General features: G+C 36.5%; 1 protein-coding gene across 1 annotated transcript in view; it reads left to right on the plus strand.

Annotated features, from left to right (window-relative positions):
• Positions 1-17,926, plus strand: part of LOC309963422 (rho guanine nucleotide exchange factor 4) — a gene marked incomplete at both ends in the record, with an annotated part of 252,503 nt that overhangs the window by 115,266 nt on the left and 119,311 nt on the right. The gene's annotated exons all lie outside the window — the stretch shown is intronic.

The raw sequence follows: 17,926 nt of genomic DNA on the forward strand, positions 1-17,926 counted from the left end.
ACTCCGCAACAAGAGAGGCCGCGATAGTGAGAGGCCCACGCACGGCGATGAAGAGTGGCCCCCACTCGCCACAACTGGAGAAAGCCCTCGTGCAGAAACGAGGACCCAATGCAGCCATGAATGAATAAATAAATAAATTAAAATTAAAATAATAATAATAATACAGCCAATACAGTCCTCCAGGGGTTTTATATACATTGTTCCCTAGTTGAAAGTCACATGCTATTTCATAGTATGGCTATATAGTATTTTAGTTAACTATTTTTTTATTGATTAACATTGAGGTAATTTCTAGTTTGGGGCCATTGTAAGTAATGCTGCAACACATCCTTGATCAGATGTCCGGAGGTATTGATGCTTTTATTTCTGAAGGATATAAAAGAGGGATTGCACAATCAAAGGGTACATGTGTTTTTTGTTTTTTTAATTAATTAATTAATTTATGGCTGCGTTGGGTCTTTGTTGCTGCGCGCAGGTTTTCCCTAGTTGCGGAGAGTGCGGGCTACTCTTCGTTGCAGTGCATGGGTTTCTCATTGCGGTGGCTTCTCTTGTTGCGGTGCACGGGCTTCAGTAGTTGTGGCACACGGGCTCAGTAGTTGTGGCTCGTGGGCTCTAGAGCACAGGCTCAGTAGTTGTGGTGCACAGGCTTAGTTGCTCTGCAGCATGTGAGATCTCCCTGGACGAGGGATTGAACCCGTGTCCCCTGCGTTGGCAGGTGGATTCTTAACCACTGTGCCACCAGGGAGGTCCCAAAGAGTACATGTGTTTTTAATTTGAATAGATTTCAGGTTACTTTCTGAAATGATTGTGACCATCAACAGATAGCAGGATACAAGAGTGCCCACTTCCTGTAGCTGCTCATTGCTCCTTTTAAGCTTTGATTATCTGAAATACATAGAGAACTTGATTGAAAAATAAAGACATTATAGTGTTAGTTCACTCAGAGTAAAAGCAAGTAGTAGAAAAAGATTATTAGGACCTAAATAATATAATCATAAAACTGACTTAACAGTGCTATACATACAAATGTATATGTGTATATATGTACACAGTGGAAAACAACATTCCCTTGAGATTGTCCCTGTGTTCAGGAGGTGTTGTCTACGGGAGGAGCAGGTGCAGAGGGTTTCAGCAAACACCTGGACAGCCTGCTGTGTTTAGCAAGCAGTGAGGTGATTGTAAACTGCCCAGGAAAGGGTCAGGCATGAAGCAGGTACTGGATCAATGTTCATTCCTATTCCTCTTTCTATTTCAAATCTCACAGGAGGAGTGAGAAGCCCTCTTATACTTGTACATCAGAACATGTACAAAGGAAAGAGAGCGGCAGATACATGAACACAGGAAGGGAAGGCGGGGAAAGCTCTGAAACGTTTGCTCTAGCTGAAGCCCTGGGCAGTAATGGACAGAAACTGAACTTAGAGCTAGGGCTGAGGCTCCATCTAGTGGCTGCTCCTGGGAGAGCAGGCTGTGATTGCAGGAGCAGTTTGCAAGGAATTCAGCGGTGTTCCCATTTCTTCCTTCCACAATGCTCTTGAGACGCAAGAGTTCTTTTATTCCAAAACAACCATTCATAACATTTTGTTAAATTTACTTCCAGATTTCACTCTATAAACAAATTTTATGTACTTAACATGGTTATGATCATGCCATCTAAAGAGGCTTTAATTTTCCAAGATTTCACATCCTGCACTTTGTTTCTTTAAAGCTCTTTTAAGTTGAGAAATACAGAATCATACAGAAAAGCATAGTACACAAATGTGTAGATAATATATTTCTGTGAAGCAAACTCTGAGTAACCTCCACCTGAGTCAAGAAACACCACACTACTACCCTTCCTGCTCCGAGAATCCTTCCTCCTAACTGGCCCTAGCCTCTGTGCCAACTTCTATGATATTCACTTCCTTGTCTTCATTATAATTTTACTGCTTAACTTGTACCTCCAAACGATGTAGTTTACTTTTGCCTGTTTTTGAACTTTACATAAATACAACCATATGTATTCCTTTAAACCTTACCCATTCTGTTTGCTCTACGTTAAGACTCATCCTTGTGGTGTGCATCTAAAGTTCTTTTATTTTCATCATTATGTACAATGACTTCAGATCAGCATACCACAATGTGTGTATCAGTCAGCTGTTGCTGCTAGGACAGTTCGTGCCCAGGTGCCTACTGCACGTGCACATGCATTTCTGTTGGGTGCACCTCCTAGGAGTGAAATGGCTGGGTCATTGGGGCATACATATCTTCAGCTTTACTACACACTGCCAAATATTATTCCAAAGTGATTGTGCCAGTTTACACGCCCTCTGTAAGAGTTTCCTTTGCCCCATATTCTCATTAACGTTTGCTTGATGTTGTCAAGCAATTTTAGCCATTCTGCTCAGTGGGTAGAGGTGGTCCTAATTTGCATTTCCCCAATGTCTAAAGAGGCTAAGCACCCTTTAAATGCTTTATGACAATTTGGATATTCTCTTTGGGGCTGTGTCTGACCTAATCTCTTGTCTGTTTGTCAATGAGGTTGTCTTTTTCTTACTGACTGTACGTATTCTGGATACAACTGCATTGTTGGTTAATGGGCCACCGATATCATTTCCCACTCCATGGCTTGTCTTTTTCTTTCTTTGGTGGTATCTCTTGCTGAACAGAAGTTCTTACTTTTAATGTTTTCAAGTGTATCCATCTACTCTCTACCCCCAGGTCATGACTAGAATCCCCTAAATTACCTTTTTTAAAGCTTTCGTGGACTTGTTTTTTACATTTAGGTCTCTGAGATGTCTAAAACTGAACTTTGTGTTCCATTGGCCTGTCTCTCCATCCCTGTGCCATTTCAGAGTCTTCATCACTGTAGCTGTATGTACTGTTGCCGTCCAGGTGACCACATCCTCTCGCCTTGTTCTTTTTCAATTTGATAGATATTTATTGAACACCAGCTGTGGGCCAGGCAATATTCTAGGCACTAGCATTAAAGAATCTATAAAGCTCTCTGTCCTCAAGAGAAGGGCAGGTGTGGTGAGAGTGAATAAATAGTTGGGCAAATAAGATTATTTCAGATATTGAAAGGAGTACAAAAAATGAAATGTAATTAAGAAATTGAAAAGGTTAATGAGATGGGGGCTCCCTTGGCTTAGAATTGTGGAGTCTAACATTAGAGCCTCTCAGGTGGCCCTCTCAAGTCCAGCCCAACTTCTCAGTGTCCTGGAAGAATTCCCTCACCTACAGACAGCCATATCATTTAGCCCTCCACAATGTTGGCTTACACTGGGGAGATCATAGCATACTTGTGTGTGTTTGTATGATGGAGAACAGGAGGAGGCAGTCCTCGGGTGTAAAAGGTACTGTTTACATGTAGAGATTTCTTCCCTTTTCAATTTCAGGTGCAGGGGCAAAGAACTTATGATTCCAGGAAAAGCAATTTCTAGCATCTTATTGATAATCTTACTTGTACATAGATTGGTTTGCACTCCTGGCTAAGGGAGCTTAGAAGGAAACCAAGATCAAGGGGAAGCAAGAAGAGGAATAGCTGTGGGAGGGTGAGAGGAACAGGGGAACCTAGAAATTTAGAACACCTGTGCATGTTTTGTTCCCCACTCTGTTACTTACTAACTCTGAACCTTGGAATAAGACCACATCAGGACTCAGTTTCCTTAAATGTAAGGATGGGACTAGGTGATCTCTTAGGTCTCTGCTAGGTATAGCATCAACTTTATGAATGAATGCTGGGTAGTTTTCCTGACCTTCACCCGTACTCTTCTCTGACTGGGGTAGCAAGGATCCAAGGTGCTGTTTCTACTTAGATTTTAAATGAGGGTGGCAGGAGTACATTGTGAACATTTTCCAACCTTGAAAAATCTTTTGTATTCTAAAATTTATATGGAGAGGAACAGTCCCTAGAATAACTAAAACGATTTTGAAAAAACATAATAAAGTGAGAGGAATCTGCCTACTCAATATTAGTTAAGGCTACTCTATAAACTATTCAAGATATTATGGTATTGGGGGAGGGATAGACACATAGATCACTAGAAAAGAGTAGAGAACCCCAAAACAGACCAACACAAATATACTCAACTGGTTTCTAGGTGAAACAACAATTCAATGGAAGAACAATAGTCTTTTCAACAAACAGTGCTAAGGCATTTGGACATCCATGGGAAAAACAAACTCAACCCATTCAAAAACATTATTCAAAAAACATTATTCAAAAACAACTCAAAATTAATTAATCACACATTCCAATGTAAAACATAACACTATATAGTTTTTAGAACAGGAGAAAGTCTTTGGGTCTAGAAGATAGTAAAGAGTGCATCCATAATGGAGAAAAATGATAAATTGGACTACATTAAAATCAAAAAACTTTTGCTCTGCAAAGACTCTGGTAGGAGGATGAAAAGATAAGCTACACATTGGGGGGACTTTATTTGCCAACCACATATCCAACAAAGGAGTAGTTCTAGAATGTAAAAGAACTCTCAAAACTCAACAGTAAAAATACAAACAGTCCAACTAGAAAACAGACAAAAGACATTTCATCAAAGAGGATATACAGATGGCAAATGTGCACATCAAAAGACGATTGACATCGTTAACCATCAAAGAAATGCAAATTTAAAACACAATCAGAATGATTAAAGTAAAAATATATCAGAATTCCAAATACTGGTAAGGATGTGAAGAAACAGTATCTTGCACATTTCTGGTAGGAATGTGAAACAGTACAGTTACTCTGGAAAAAGGTCTGGTAGTTTATTATGAAGCTACACCTGGGTTTATCATATGACCCAGCAATTGCACACTCTTGTGTTTGTCTCAGGGAAACGAAACTTAATTTACACATAAACCTAATACATACATGTTCATAGCAGCTTTGTTCATAATAGCCCTAAACTGGAAACAACCCAGATATCCTTCTATGGGTGGATGGTTAACAAAGTGTGGTACATCCATATCATGGAATAGTATTATAATATAGTATAGTAGTAGTATTCCGTGGTATGAATAATAGTGAACTATTGATTCATGCAACAATTTCAATGGATCTCCAGGGAATTACAATGAGCAGGAAAAAAGACAATACCAAAAGGTTATATGTTATAGAAACCCATCCATATAACATTCTTAAAGTGAAAAAAATAAAGAGATGACGAATGTATTAGCCATTGCCAGAGGTTAGAGGAGAGCCAAGTGGGTGAGGTTATGAAAGGATCCTGAAGTGATGACACTGTTCTGTATCTTGACTGTGGTGGTGGATACTTGAACCTACATGTGTGATAAAACTGCATAGAACTAAATATACCACACACACACACACACACACACACACAGGCACACACACAAATAACTGTGAAGGAAACAGGGAAATCTAAGTAAGGTCTGTCAGTTGTATCAGTGTTTCATCCTGGTTGTGATATTGAAGTGTACCATTGTGAGAATCTGAGTACAAAGTACACAGGATCTCTCTGTAGTATTTCTTACATCTGCATGAGTATCTACAATTATATCAAACTTAAAAGTTTAATTAGAGAAAAACATTTATACCATTAGTTTAATAGCTGCGTGGTATTCATTTATATGTAGGCATCATAATTGCTAACCAATTTTCTACTGTTTTGAACAGTTAGGTTGTTTACAACTTTTTAAATAATGCCACATTGAACATCCTTGTAAATAAGCTTTGGGGAATGCATTGTTCTCCCTGTTTTTGAGGGTAGGGTTTTTTGCCTTTTACTTTTAAAAAGTTATCAAAATTATGCATGCACATAGTTATAAAATGGTGCTAAGATAGTGCTTCTTAGAGTTTAAAGTGCATCTAGATCACCTGGTCTCTGTTGGGATATGGGTTCTGACTAGGTGTATGGGAGAGACCTGAGGACGCAGTTCTAACCAGCTTCCATGTGATGTGACACTGCTGATCTCCTCCACCCCCAACTCGGAATAATGAAGGGTTAGAAGACTTCCTTTGAAAACAAGATAGCCGCTTGGCTCGTCCCTCCCCAACCTAGAGACAATCAAGTTAGGTTTTAATAATAAGTTTAAACTGCTGTTTTGATTTATTATTTAAGATGTTATCTACTAACCTCCAGTCATGGTAGTCATGATGAATCAGCATCTCGAATTCCATCCCCTCTGCATTCCTATCTCCTAATATCTTTCCCACTTTATGGCTAAATCAGCAGCAAGTGTTTATATCATTGTGGGCGTGCAAATATTATTCAATGTAAAGCCAAGTAGTGGACTATAGTGACACTTCTTTTTTTTTTTTCTGGAGTTAATAATGGTTGCATTTCTCAAATGTGTGATTTTCTGTAAGTCTGTCCTTAAACTTAACTCTCTCTCAGATCACCTATAACCCATTTTCCAAATGTTCAAACATGTCAGTATTCTATCAAGTCTCTCCTTTCTCCTAGAGGCCTTCCTCCTGAAACCCTGTGACCTACTGCTGAAATTCCGATGACTTGTTCTCCAGGAATTCTGCATAACTTTCTTCTCTGATTTCCTGTTTCTTGGATCCTGTGTCTACCTTTACTCCTATATTGTGCTCAAAAATATCTCCCTGTAGCTTCCTAAGAAAAAGTACATAGGAAGTATAGATGTAGAGTTTTTCGCATGTCTGAAAAAAAAATCTTTTTTTTTAACTTTTATACTTGGTGGATAGTTGGGCTTTGTGTAGAACTCCCAGTTGCCATTACTCTTCAAAAACCTGAAGGCACTGCTTCACTGTGCTCTAGTATCAAATGCTGCTGGTGAGAAGCATCATGATGTTGTTCCCAGCCATTTGTGTATGGCCTGGGTTTTTTTTTTTTTTTTTAATTTAGAAGCTTTAAGGGGGTTCTCTTTTATCCCTATTGTTGTTAAATATCTTATTGATAATCCCGGATGTGAGTTTCTTTTTATTCACTGTACGCATTCAGTCTAGATACTCAACCTTTACTACTGGGAAAAATATGTATTATTTACTTGATAATTTCCTTCCCTCCTTTCCCCCTGGAATTCCTGTTAGAGGTTGTAACTCCTTGACAAGGCTCTAATATTCTTCCCATTTCCACATTCCCTCTCGTCATCTTTGATTTATTTATTTTTTTTGGAAAGATTTTCTCAAGTTTATTTCCAACCCTCCTATTGAATTTTTCCATTGTTCATTGTTCTCTAATTTTATTTTGTAATAAAAAAGGCTTTTTTCTCATTATACTAATTATCCATTCTCATTAAAAGGATTCCAACAATACATAAAAATATACAGAACGTAAAAAATTCCCTGTAGGTTAATATTCAGAATATACAAACAGCTCATACAACTCAAAACCAAAGAAACAAACAACCCAATAAAAAAATGGGCAGAAGATATAAATAGACATTTCTCCAAAGAAGATACACAGATGGCCAAGAGGCACATGAAAGGATGTTCAACATCGCTAATTATTAGAGAAATGCAGATCAAAACCACAATGAGGTATCACTTCACACCCGTGTATACTCATATGCTGTTGGTGAGAATGTAAATTGGTACAGCCACTATGGAAAACAGTATGGCTGGCTGTTCCTTAAAAAATTAAAAATAGAGTTGCCATATGATCCAGCAATCCCACTCCTGGACATATATCCAAAGAAAACTCTAATTCAAGAAGATATATGCACCCCAGTGTTCAGAGCAGCACTATTTACAATAGCCAAGACATGGAAACAACCCAAGTGCCCATCAACAGACGATTGTGACCACCTGGAGGGGTGGGATAGGGAGGGTGGGAGGGAGGGAGACACAAGAGGGAAGAGATATGGGAACATATGTATAACTGATTCACTTTGTTATACAGCAGAAACTAACACACCATTGTAAAGCAATTATACCCCAATAAAGATGTTTAAAAAAAAAGAAATGGTATAGATATACAATGAAATATTACTCAGTCATGAGAAAGAATGAAATATTGCCATTTGCAGCACCATGGATGGACCTAGAGAATATCACACTAAGTGAAGTAAGTCAGCTAGAGAAAGGCAAGTACTATATGATATCACTTATATGTGGAATCTAAAAATAATACAAATGAATCTATATACAAAACAGAAAGAGACTCACAGACATAGAAAACAAATTTATCGTTACCAAATCGGAAATGGAGTCGGTGGGGAGGGATAAATTAGGAGTATGGGATTACCGGATACAAACTACTATGCATAAAATAGATAAACAACAAGGATTTACTGTATAGCCCAAGGAACTATATTCAACATCTTGTAATAAACTATAATGGAAAATAATCTGAAAAAAATATATGTATCTATAACTGAATCACTTTGCTGTACACCTGAAACTAACACAATATTGTAAACCAGCTACACTTCAATAATAATTTTTTTAAGCCCTGTAGTCATATGCCTTTGTGGTAGTCAACCTAACATTTAGGTGACCATCATTTTATTCTTCCTTTCATACAAACACACTGTAGCAAAGCCACACATACGATTTGATATAAACAGGCTCTCATTTGTGTTGTTTTATCACAGATGCTCTTCCTGCCCTCCTCCCACCTCAGTGTCACCGCACAGTGGCCTCCATTAGCATGTGCCTACCACCTAGTGAATGGCCTCTAGATTTTCTCCGTAGTCTTATAATCATAAACAGATGCGTATACACGTGTACATGCATACACACCTATACTAACACCGCAGACGACCTTTCTGTGTCTTATACTCACCGCCTGACAACAATCACATTCATGAATGTGAATATCTCCATAGTACTTGTAGTTGTAAGTAATAGCTGCATAATATTCCATGGTGTGAGTGTATCAAAATTTGCTCATTTCACCTGTAGATAGCTACACACTTTTTTCCCAGTTCCTGGCAGCTACAAATATTAATTTAGTAAACCCCATTTTATATATAACCCTATAGATTGGTATATTTTAGTGAATACAGTCTCAGGAATGGCATTGCCAATGATTATAAGAATTTTAACAGGTTCCAGATTGCCTTCCAGAAAGGCCATACTAATTCATATTTCCAGTAGCTTTTTATATTTCTCCTCATCTCCATCAGTAATGAGCATTATAGTCTTATAATTCTTGGGTTTGGTTTGATACTGCTGCTTATGTTTTAAATTCTTATTTTGATTCAATTTTTTTAGCACATATTTATTTAATTAGAGTTGCTTTTTCTTATTCCCTCTTATTCTTTTTTAAACTTTTATTTTAAAATAATTATAGAGTCACAGGAAGTTGAAAATTAATACAGAGAAGTCCAGTGTACCCTTTACACAGTTCCCCAAAGGTAACATCTTACATAACTACAGAACAACATCAAAGCCAGGAACTGACATTGGAAGAACGTGTGTGTGTGTGTTTCTGTGCCATTTGATCACATATGTAGATTCATGTGACAACCACCACCAGCCAGATACATATTATTCCACCAGCCTCATGCTACTACCCTCTGCAGTCAAAACTTACTTCCCCTCCCCTAAGCAATTTCAACCACTAATCTGATCTCCATCTCTATGATTTTGTCATTTCAAAAATGTTACCTTTTGAGATTTGCTTTTTTCACTCAGCATAAATCCAGTGATTTTCATTGAGTTGTTGTGTGTATCCATTCCTTTTTATTGCTGAGTACTATTCCATGGAATGGCTTTACCATATTTTCCTTAACCAATTACCTGTTGAAGGACATTTGGGTCATTTCCAGTTTGGGGCTATCACAAATAAAGCTCCTATAAAGATTTTTGAACAGGTTTTTTTGTGGACAAAGGTTTTCATTCCTCTGGGGTAAATGTCCCATCAGTGTGACTGCTGAGTTGTATGGTAAGTATATGTTTAGTTTTTTAAGAAAGTGCCAATTTTTTTCCAGAGTGGCTGTATCATTTTACATCCCCACCATCAATATATGAGAGATCTGGTTTTCTGCATCCTTGCCAACATTTGAAATTTTAGATGTATTTCATTTTAACTGTACTAATAAGCATGCCCTGATCTCATGATTCTGACATACATTCCATGAGGGCTAGTGATGTTGAACATTTTTCATGTACTTATTCACTGTCTTAGCTCGGGCTGCTATAACAAAATACCACAGACTCCAGCTTAAAAAACAACAGAAATTTATTTCTCACATTTCTGGAGGCCAGGAAGTCCAAGATAGAGGTATTAGCAGATTCAGTGTCTGGTGAGAACTCTCTTCCTAGACAGCCTCTTCACTGTAATGTCACATGGCAGGAGAGGGAAGGGAGCTCTCTGGGGCCTCTTTTATTAGGGCACTAATCTCATTCAAGAGGGCTCTACCCTCATGGCCTAATTACCTCCAAAGGCCCCGTATCCTCTATACCATCACCTTAGGGAGTTAGGATTTCAACATGTGAATTTGGGGGGACACAAATATTCAGCCTATAGCATTTGCCATACCCGTATATCTTCCTCAGTGAAAAGTCTTTTCATATTTTTGCTCATTCTCTAATTGAATTGTTGATTTTTACAGTGGAGTTTTGAGAGTTCTTTTTTATGAGGTATATTGGACATATAACATTGTGTAACTTTAAGGTGTACAACATGTTGATTTGATAGAATTATATATTGCATTTTATATTGCAACATGATTACCCCTGTTAGCTAGCATCTCCATCATGTCACATAATTTTCATTTCTTTTTTGTTGTGATAACATTTAAGATCTAATCCCTTAGCAACTTTGCAATTTATAATATGGTATTGTTGACTATAATCACTATGCTGTGCATTAGGTCTCTAGGACTTGTTCATCCTCTAGTTGCAAGTTTGTACCCTTAAACAAAATCTCCAAAATTACCCTGCCCCCTAGCCCCTGGTAACCACCATTCTACTCTCTGATTCTACAAGTTCAGCTTTTTTAGATTCCACATGTGACTGATACCATACAGTGTTTGTCTTTCTCTGTCTCACTTATCTCACTTACCCTAATGCCCTCGAGGTCCATCCATGTTGTCAGAAATGGCAGGATGTCCTTCTTTCTCGTGGCTGAAATATATACCACATCTTCTTTATCCATTCATTCATTGATGGACACTTAAGTTGTTTCCATATCTTGGCTATTATGAATAATGTTGTCAAACATGGGAGTGCAGATATCTCTTTGATATCCTATTTCCATACCCTTTGGCTATATACCCAGAAGTGGGATTGCTTAATCATATGGTAGTTCTACTTTTAATTTTTTGAGCAACCTCTATATTATTTTTCATAGTAGCTGAACCAATTTACATTCCCACCAATAGTGCACAAGGGTTCCCTTTTCTTCATATCCTTACCAACACTTGTTATCTCTTATCTTCTTGATGATAGCTACTCTGATAAGTGTGAGGTTGTATCTCACTGTGGTTTGATTTTCATTTCCCTGATGATTAGTGATGTTCAGCATCTTTCCATGTACCTGTTGTCCACTTGTATGTCTTCTTTGGAAGAAATATCTGTTCAGTTCCTCTGCTTATTTTTCAATCAAATTGTTTGGTTCTTTGGTTACTGAGTTGTGTGAATTCTTTACATATTTTTGATATTAACTCCTTATCCAATATATGGTCTGCAAATATTTTCTACTCTTTTGTAGGTTGCCTTTTCATTTAGTTGATTGGGTTTTTTGTTTGTTTTTGCTGTGCAAAAGCTTTTCAGGGCTTCTCTGGTGGCGCAGTGGTTGAGAGTCCGCCTGCCGATGTAGGGGACACGGGTTCGTGCCCCGGTCCAGGAAGATCCCACATGCCGTGGAGTGGCTAGGCCCGTGAGCCATGGCCACTGAGCCTGTGCGTCTGGAGCCCGTGCTCCGCAACGGGAGAGGCCACAACAGTGAGAGGCCCACGTACCGCAAAAAAAAAAAAAAAAAAAAAGCTTTTAAATTTGATGTAGCCCAGTTGCTGACTTTTGCTTTTGTTGCTTATGCTTTTGGTGTCATATCCCAAAATCATTACCAAGACCAATGTCAAGGAGCTTCTTCTTTGTTTTCTAAAAGTTTTACTGTATTCAGACTCATGTATTTTTGTTTTTTGGGGGTTTTTTTTCCCTCACAGTTCTGGAGTCTGGGAAATCTAAGATCAAAGTGCCAGCCCATTCAGTTTTTGGTGAGGGCTGTCTTCCTGGTTTGCAGGCAGTCACGTTTCCAGTCTTATGTTTATGTGTTTAATCCATTTCAAGTTAATTTTGTGAGTAGTGTAAGATGGGGTCCAATTTCATTTTTCTGCATGTGGTTATTTAGTTTTCTAGATAGATATCCTTTGTTGAAGTGTATCAGGGTAATTCTGGCCTTGTAAAATGAATTTGTAAGTATTCTCTCTTCTTCAATTTTTTGGAAAGTTTAAGAAGAATTGGCATTAATTCTTATTTAAATGTTTGGTAGAATTCTCCTTTGAGACCAACTGGTTGTGAGCTCTTTTGTGTTGGGAAATATATGATTTGGTCTGTTTAGATTTTCTATTGCTTCATGATTCAGTCTTGGTAGGTTGTATGATCTAGGAATTTATCCATTTTCTTTAGGTTATTCAGTTTGGTTACATATAACTGTCAATAGTAGTCTCTGATGATCCTTTGTATTTGTGTGGTATCACCTGTAATATCAACTCTTTCATTTCTGATTTTATTTATTTGAGTCTTTGCTCTTCTTTTCCTAGTTAGTCTAGCTAAAGGTTTGTCAATTTTGTTTCTCTTTTCTAAAAAATAACTTAGTTTCGTGACCTTTTCTATTGTTTTTCTGGTCTCCATTTCATTTATTTATGTTCTTATCTTTGTTATTTACTTCCTTCTGATAATTTGGGCTCAGTTTGTTGTTGTTCTTTTTCTGGTTCCTTGAGGTATAAAGTTTTGTTGTTTATTTGAGATCTTTTTTCTTATTGTAGGTATTTATCACTGTAAATTTCCCTCTAAGAACTGCTTTTGCTGCATCCCCTAGGTTTTGGTGTATTGTGTTCCATTTTCATTTCTTTCAAGATATTTTTATTTCAATTTTTATTTCTTCTTTGACCCATTGGTTGTTCAGGACTGTGTTGTTTAATTTCCACATACTGATATGTTTTAATTTTCCAGTTTTCCTTCTGTCATTGATTTCTAGTCAAACTATTGTCTAGAAAGATATCTGGTAATATTTCAATCTTCTTAAATTTCCTAAGACTTTTTTTGTGACTTATCATATGATCTATCCTGGAGAACGTTCTGTGTATGCTTGAGAGCAATGTGTATTCTGCTGCCATTGGATGGAATGTTATGAATATGTTTGTTTGATCCATTTGGTCTAAAATATAGTTCAAGTCCAAAATTTTCCTATTGATTTTATCTTTTCTAAAAAGATAAACACTGGAGTCTCCTATCCTACTATTGTATTATTTTCTACTTCTCCCTTCAGATATGTTACTTATCGCCTTAGTATATTTAGCTACTCCAGTGTTGGGTGCTTTATACTTATGACTGTTATATCTTCTTCATGAATTGACCCCTTTACCATTATAATATGACCTTCTTTATCTCTTATTACAATTTTTAGCTTAAAGTTTATTTTGTCTGATATAAGTATAGCTACCCTGCTCTCTTTTGATTTCCACATGCATGGAATATCTTTTTTCATCCCTTCTCTTTGAGCCTATGTGACCGTAAATCTGAGTGAGTCTCTTGTAAGCAGCATATATTTCTTTCTTTTTTAATCCATTCAACCACTCTCTGCCTTCTGATTAGAGAATTTAATCTATTTACATTTAGAGTATTTACTGATAGGAAAGGACTTATTAATCCAATTTTGTTAATTGCTTCCTGGCTGTTTTCTAGTTCCTTTGTTCCTTTCTTCCTCTCTTTCTGCCTTCCTTTGTGAATGGATGATTTTTCATAATGGTATGCTTTGATTCCCTTCTCTTTATCTTTTTTGCATCTACTATAGGTTTTTGCTCTGAGGTTAACATGAGGCTTACATAAAACATCTTATAGGTAAAACATTCTCTTCTATGCTGATAACAACTTCAATCATATACAAAAACTCTATGCTTTTATTCACTCCCCCTTTATGTTTTTGATATCATAATTTACTTATTTTTATACTGTATTTTTATTAACAAATTATTGTAACTTTAGTTAATTTTTATACTCTTGTCCTTTAACTTTTATACTGGATTTAAATGGTTAATACACCACAATATTACAGTATTAGAGTGTTCTGAATTTGACTATATCTTTAACTTTACCAGTTAAAGTGTACCAGTGTGTTGTACATTTTCATATGTTTTCATGTTACTAATTAGCATCCTTTCATTTCAGCTTGTGGAATTCCTTTCTACATTTCTTATAAGGCAGGTCTAGTGACGATCAATTCCCTCAGCTTTTGTTTTTTGTGGGAAAGTCTTTATCTCTCCTTCATTTCTGAAGGATGACTTTGCCAGGTAGAGTATTCTTGCTTGGCAGTTTCTTACTTTCAACACTTTGAATATATCATCCCACACTCTTCTGGCCTATAAAGTTTCTGCTGAGAAATCCGCTAATAGCCTTTTGGGGGTTCCCTTGTAAGTTACAAACTTCTTTTCTCTTGCTTCTTTTAAGATTCTCTCTTTGTCTTTGATTTTTAACAGTTTTAATATAATATGTCTTGGAGAGGTTCTATTTAAGTTGACTTTGTTTGGTGACTTGTAGGTTCATGAATTTGGCTATCCAAATCTTTCCCCATATTTGGGGAATTCTCAGCCATTATTTCTTTAAATAAGCTTTCTGCCCCCACTCTCCCTCTCTTCTCCTTTTGGAACTCCAATAATTCACAAATTGGTTCTTTTGAGGTATCTGATGGATCATATAGTTTTCCTTCGCTCTCCTCTAACTGGATAATTTCAAAGTTCCTGTCTTCTGTCTCACAAATTCTTTCTTCTGCTTGATCCATCCTGCTGTTGATGCTTTCTACTGCATTTTTCATTTCATACATTGTATTTTCCACTCAGAATTTCTGTTTGGTCCTTTTTATTTTTTTAGATATAACTGACATACAACGTTATATTAGTTTCAGATGTACAACATAATAATTCAATATGTGTATATATTGTGAAATGATCACCACAATAAGTCTAATTAACATCTGTCACCATACACAGTTACAGAATTTTTTTCTTGTCATGGGAACTTTTAAGATCTATTCTCTTAGCAACTTTCAAACATGCAATACAGTATTATTAACTGTAATTGCCCTGGTGTATATTATATCCCCATGGCTTATTTATTTTATAGCTGGAAGTTTGTACCTTCTGACTCCCTTCACTTCTTTCACCCACCTCTCCATCCCCACTTCTGGCTACCACCAATCTGTTCTCCGTATCTATGAGCTTTTGTTTTTAGATTCAACATATAAGTGAGATCATAAAATAAATCATAAATCTTTCTATGTCTGACTTATTTTGAAAATTTAGTATAATGCATTCAAAATCTATCTATGTTGTCACAAATTGCAAGATTTCATTCTATTTTATGGCTAAATAATATTCCATTGTGTATATACATATACCACATTTTCTTTATCCATTCATATATCAATGACACTTTGGTTGTTTCTATATCTTGGCTATTGTAAATAATGCTGCAGTGAACACAGGGGTGCATGTATCTTTTCAAGTTAGTGATTTCATCTTCTTCGAATACCCAGAGGTGGAATTTCTGGTTCAGATGGTAGTTCTAATTTTAATTTTTTGAGGAACTTCTATACTGTTTTCTGTAGTGACTGTACAAGTTTACATTTCCACCAACAGTGCACAAGGGCTCCCTTTTCTCTACAACCTTGCCAACACTTGTTATTTCTCATCTTTTTGATGATTCTGACAGGTGTGAGATGATATCTCATTGTGGTGTGGATTTGCATTTCCCTGATGATTAGTCTGTTGAGCATCTTTTCATGTACCTGCTGGCCATCTGTATGTCTTCTTTGGAAAAGTGTGCATTCAGGTCTTTAATCAAATTGTTGTTGGGTTTTTTTGTTTGTTTTTTGTTTTTGAGCTGTATGAGTTCTTTATATATTTTGGATATTAACCCCTTATCTGGTATATTATTTGCAAATACTTTCTCCCATTCAATAGGTTACCTTTTCATTTCATTGATGGTTTCCTTTGCTGTGCAGAAACTTTATAGTTTGATATAGTCCCACTTGTTAATTTCTGCTTTTGTTCCTTTGTGTTTGGTGTAAAATCCAAAACAATCTTCACCAAAACCAATGTCAAGGAGCTTACTGCTTACGTTTTCTTCTAGGAGTTTTATGGTTTCGGGTTGTACATTCAAGCCTTTAATCCATTTTGAGTTGATTTTTGTGTATGGTGCATGATATTCTTTTGCATGTGGATGTCCAGTTTCCCAACACCATTTATTGAAGAGACTGTCCACCCCACCATATATTCTTGGCTCCTTTGTCATAAATTAATTGCTCATACATGAGTGAGTTTATTTCTGAGCTTTCAATTCTGTTCCATTGATCTATGTGTCTTTTTTTATGTCACTAATGTTTTGATTACAATACTTTGTAATATAGTTTGAAATTAGGAAGCACAATGCCTCTAGCTTTGTTCTTCTTTCTTAAAATTGCTTTGGCTATTTGGGGTCTTTTGTTGCTCCACACAAATTTTAGGATTATTTGTGCTATGTCTGTGAAAAAAGCTATTGGAAGTTTGATAGGTATTGCATTGAAACTGTAGATTGCTATAAGTAGTGTGGCCATTTTAACAATATTAGTTCTTCTAACCCATGAGCACAAAACATCTTAACATTTATTTGTGACATTTATCTTCTTTGATTTCATTCATCGAAGTCTTATAGTTTTCAGTGAACAAGTCTTTCATCTTCTTAGTTATATTTATTCCTAGGTATTTTATTCTTTTGATGCAATTGTAAATAAGAATGTTTTCTTAATTTCTCTTTCTGCTAGTTTGTTATTAGTATACAGAAATGCAACATATTTCTGTATATTTTGTATCCTGCAACTTTACTGAATTCATATATTAGTTCTAAAAGTTTTTGGTGGAGTCTTTAGGGTTTTATATATATAACATCAACTCATCAGCAAATATGACAGTTTTACTTCTTCCTTTCCAATTTGAATGTCTTTTATTTCTTTTTCCTGCCTAATTTCTGTGGCTAGGACTTCCAGTACTATGTTGAATAAAAGTGATACAAGTGGGCATCTTTGTCTTGTTCCTGATCTTAGAGGAAAATCTTTCAACTTTTCACCATTGAATGTGATGTTTACTGTGGGCTTGAAATAGATGGTCTTTATTATGTTGAGGTATGTTCCCTCTATACCCACTTTGTTGAGAGTTGTTTGATTCCTTTTATAATTAATGATTTTTATCTTTGTTAAACTTCTCATTTTGTTCATGTATTGTTTTCTTGATTTTGTTGAATTATATTTCTGTGTTTTCCTGGGGCTCATTGAGTTTCCTTAAAAACTATTTTGAATCTTTATCAGGTAAATTGCAGACTTCTATGTCTTTGGGATAGGTTACTGGAATATTACTGTGATCTTTGGTGGTGTCATGATTCCTTGATTTTTCATGTTCCTTGATTTTTTGTGTTGCTATCTTCAAGTTGAAGTAGCGGTCACCTCCTCCAGTCTTTTCTAACTGCCCTCAGGAGAGAAATACCTGCTGTCAGGCCTGCTAGTGATTCTGAGGTTTTCTCAGACCTTCTATGAACATACCTGTTCCATGCTTCTACTCCCTCTTCTGGAAGATTTTGTAAGTTTTTATGCCTTCTACTGATCCTGCAAAACACCAGCTGGTGTGACAGTCTCCCTTTTGTTTTCTACAAGGTGACACTAAAACTCAAATTTGTGTTTTCTTCCAGACCTACAGATTCAGGCTGGTTTTACTCAGGTGCTCACTAGCCAGCCACTTTTTCCATCCTTTTTATTTCAGCCTAGCCTACCTATATCATTATATCTGAAATGAGTTTCTTATAGCCTGAATATAGTTGGCT

This window comes from Leucopleurus acutus (genome assembly GCF_964270905.1).
Source record: "Leucopleurus acutus genome assembly, chromosome: 6".
Classification (NCBI taxonomy): Eukaryota; Metazoa; Chordata; class Mammalia; order Artiodactyla; family Delphinidae; genus Leucopleurus; species Leucopleurus acutus.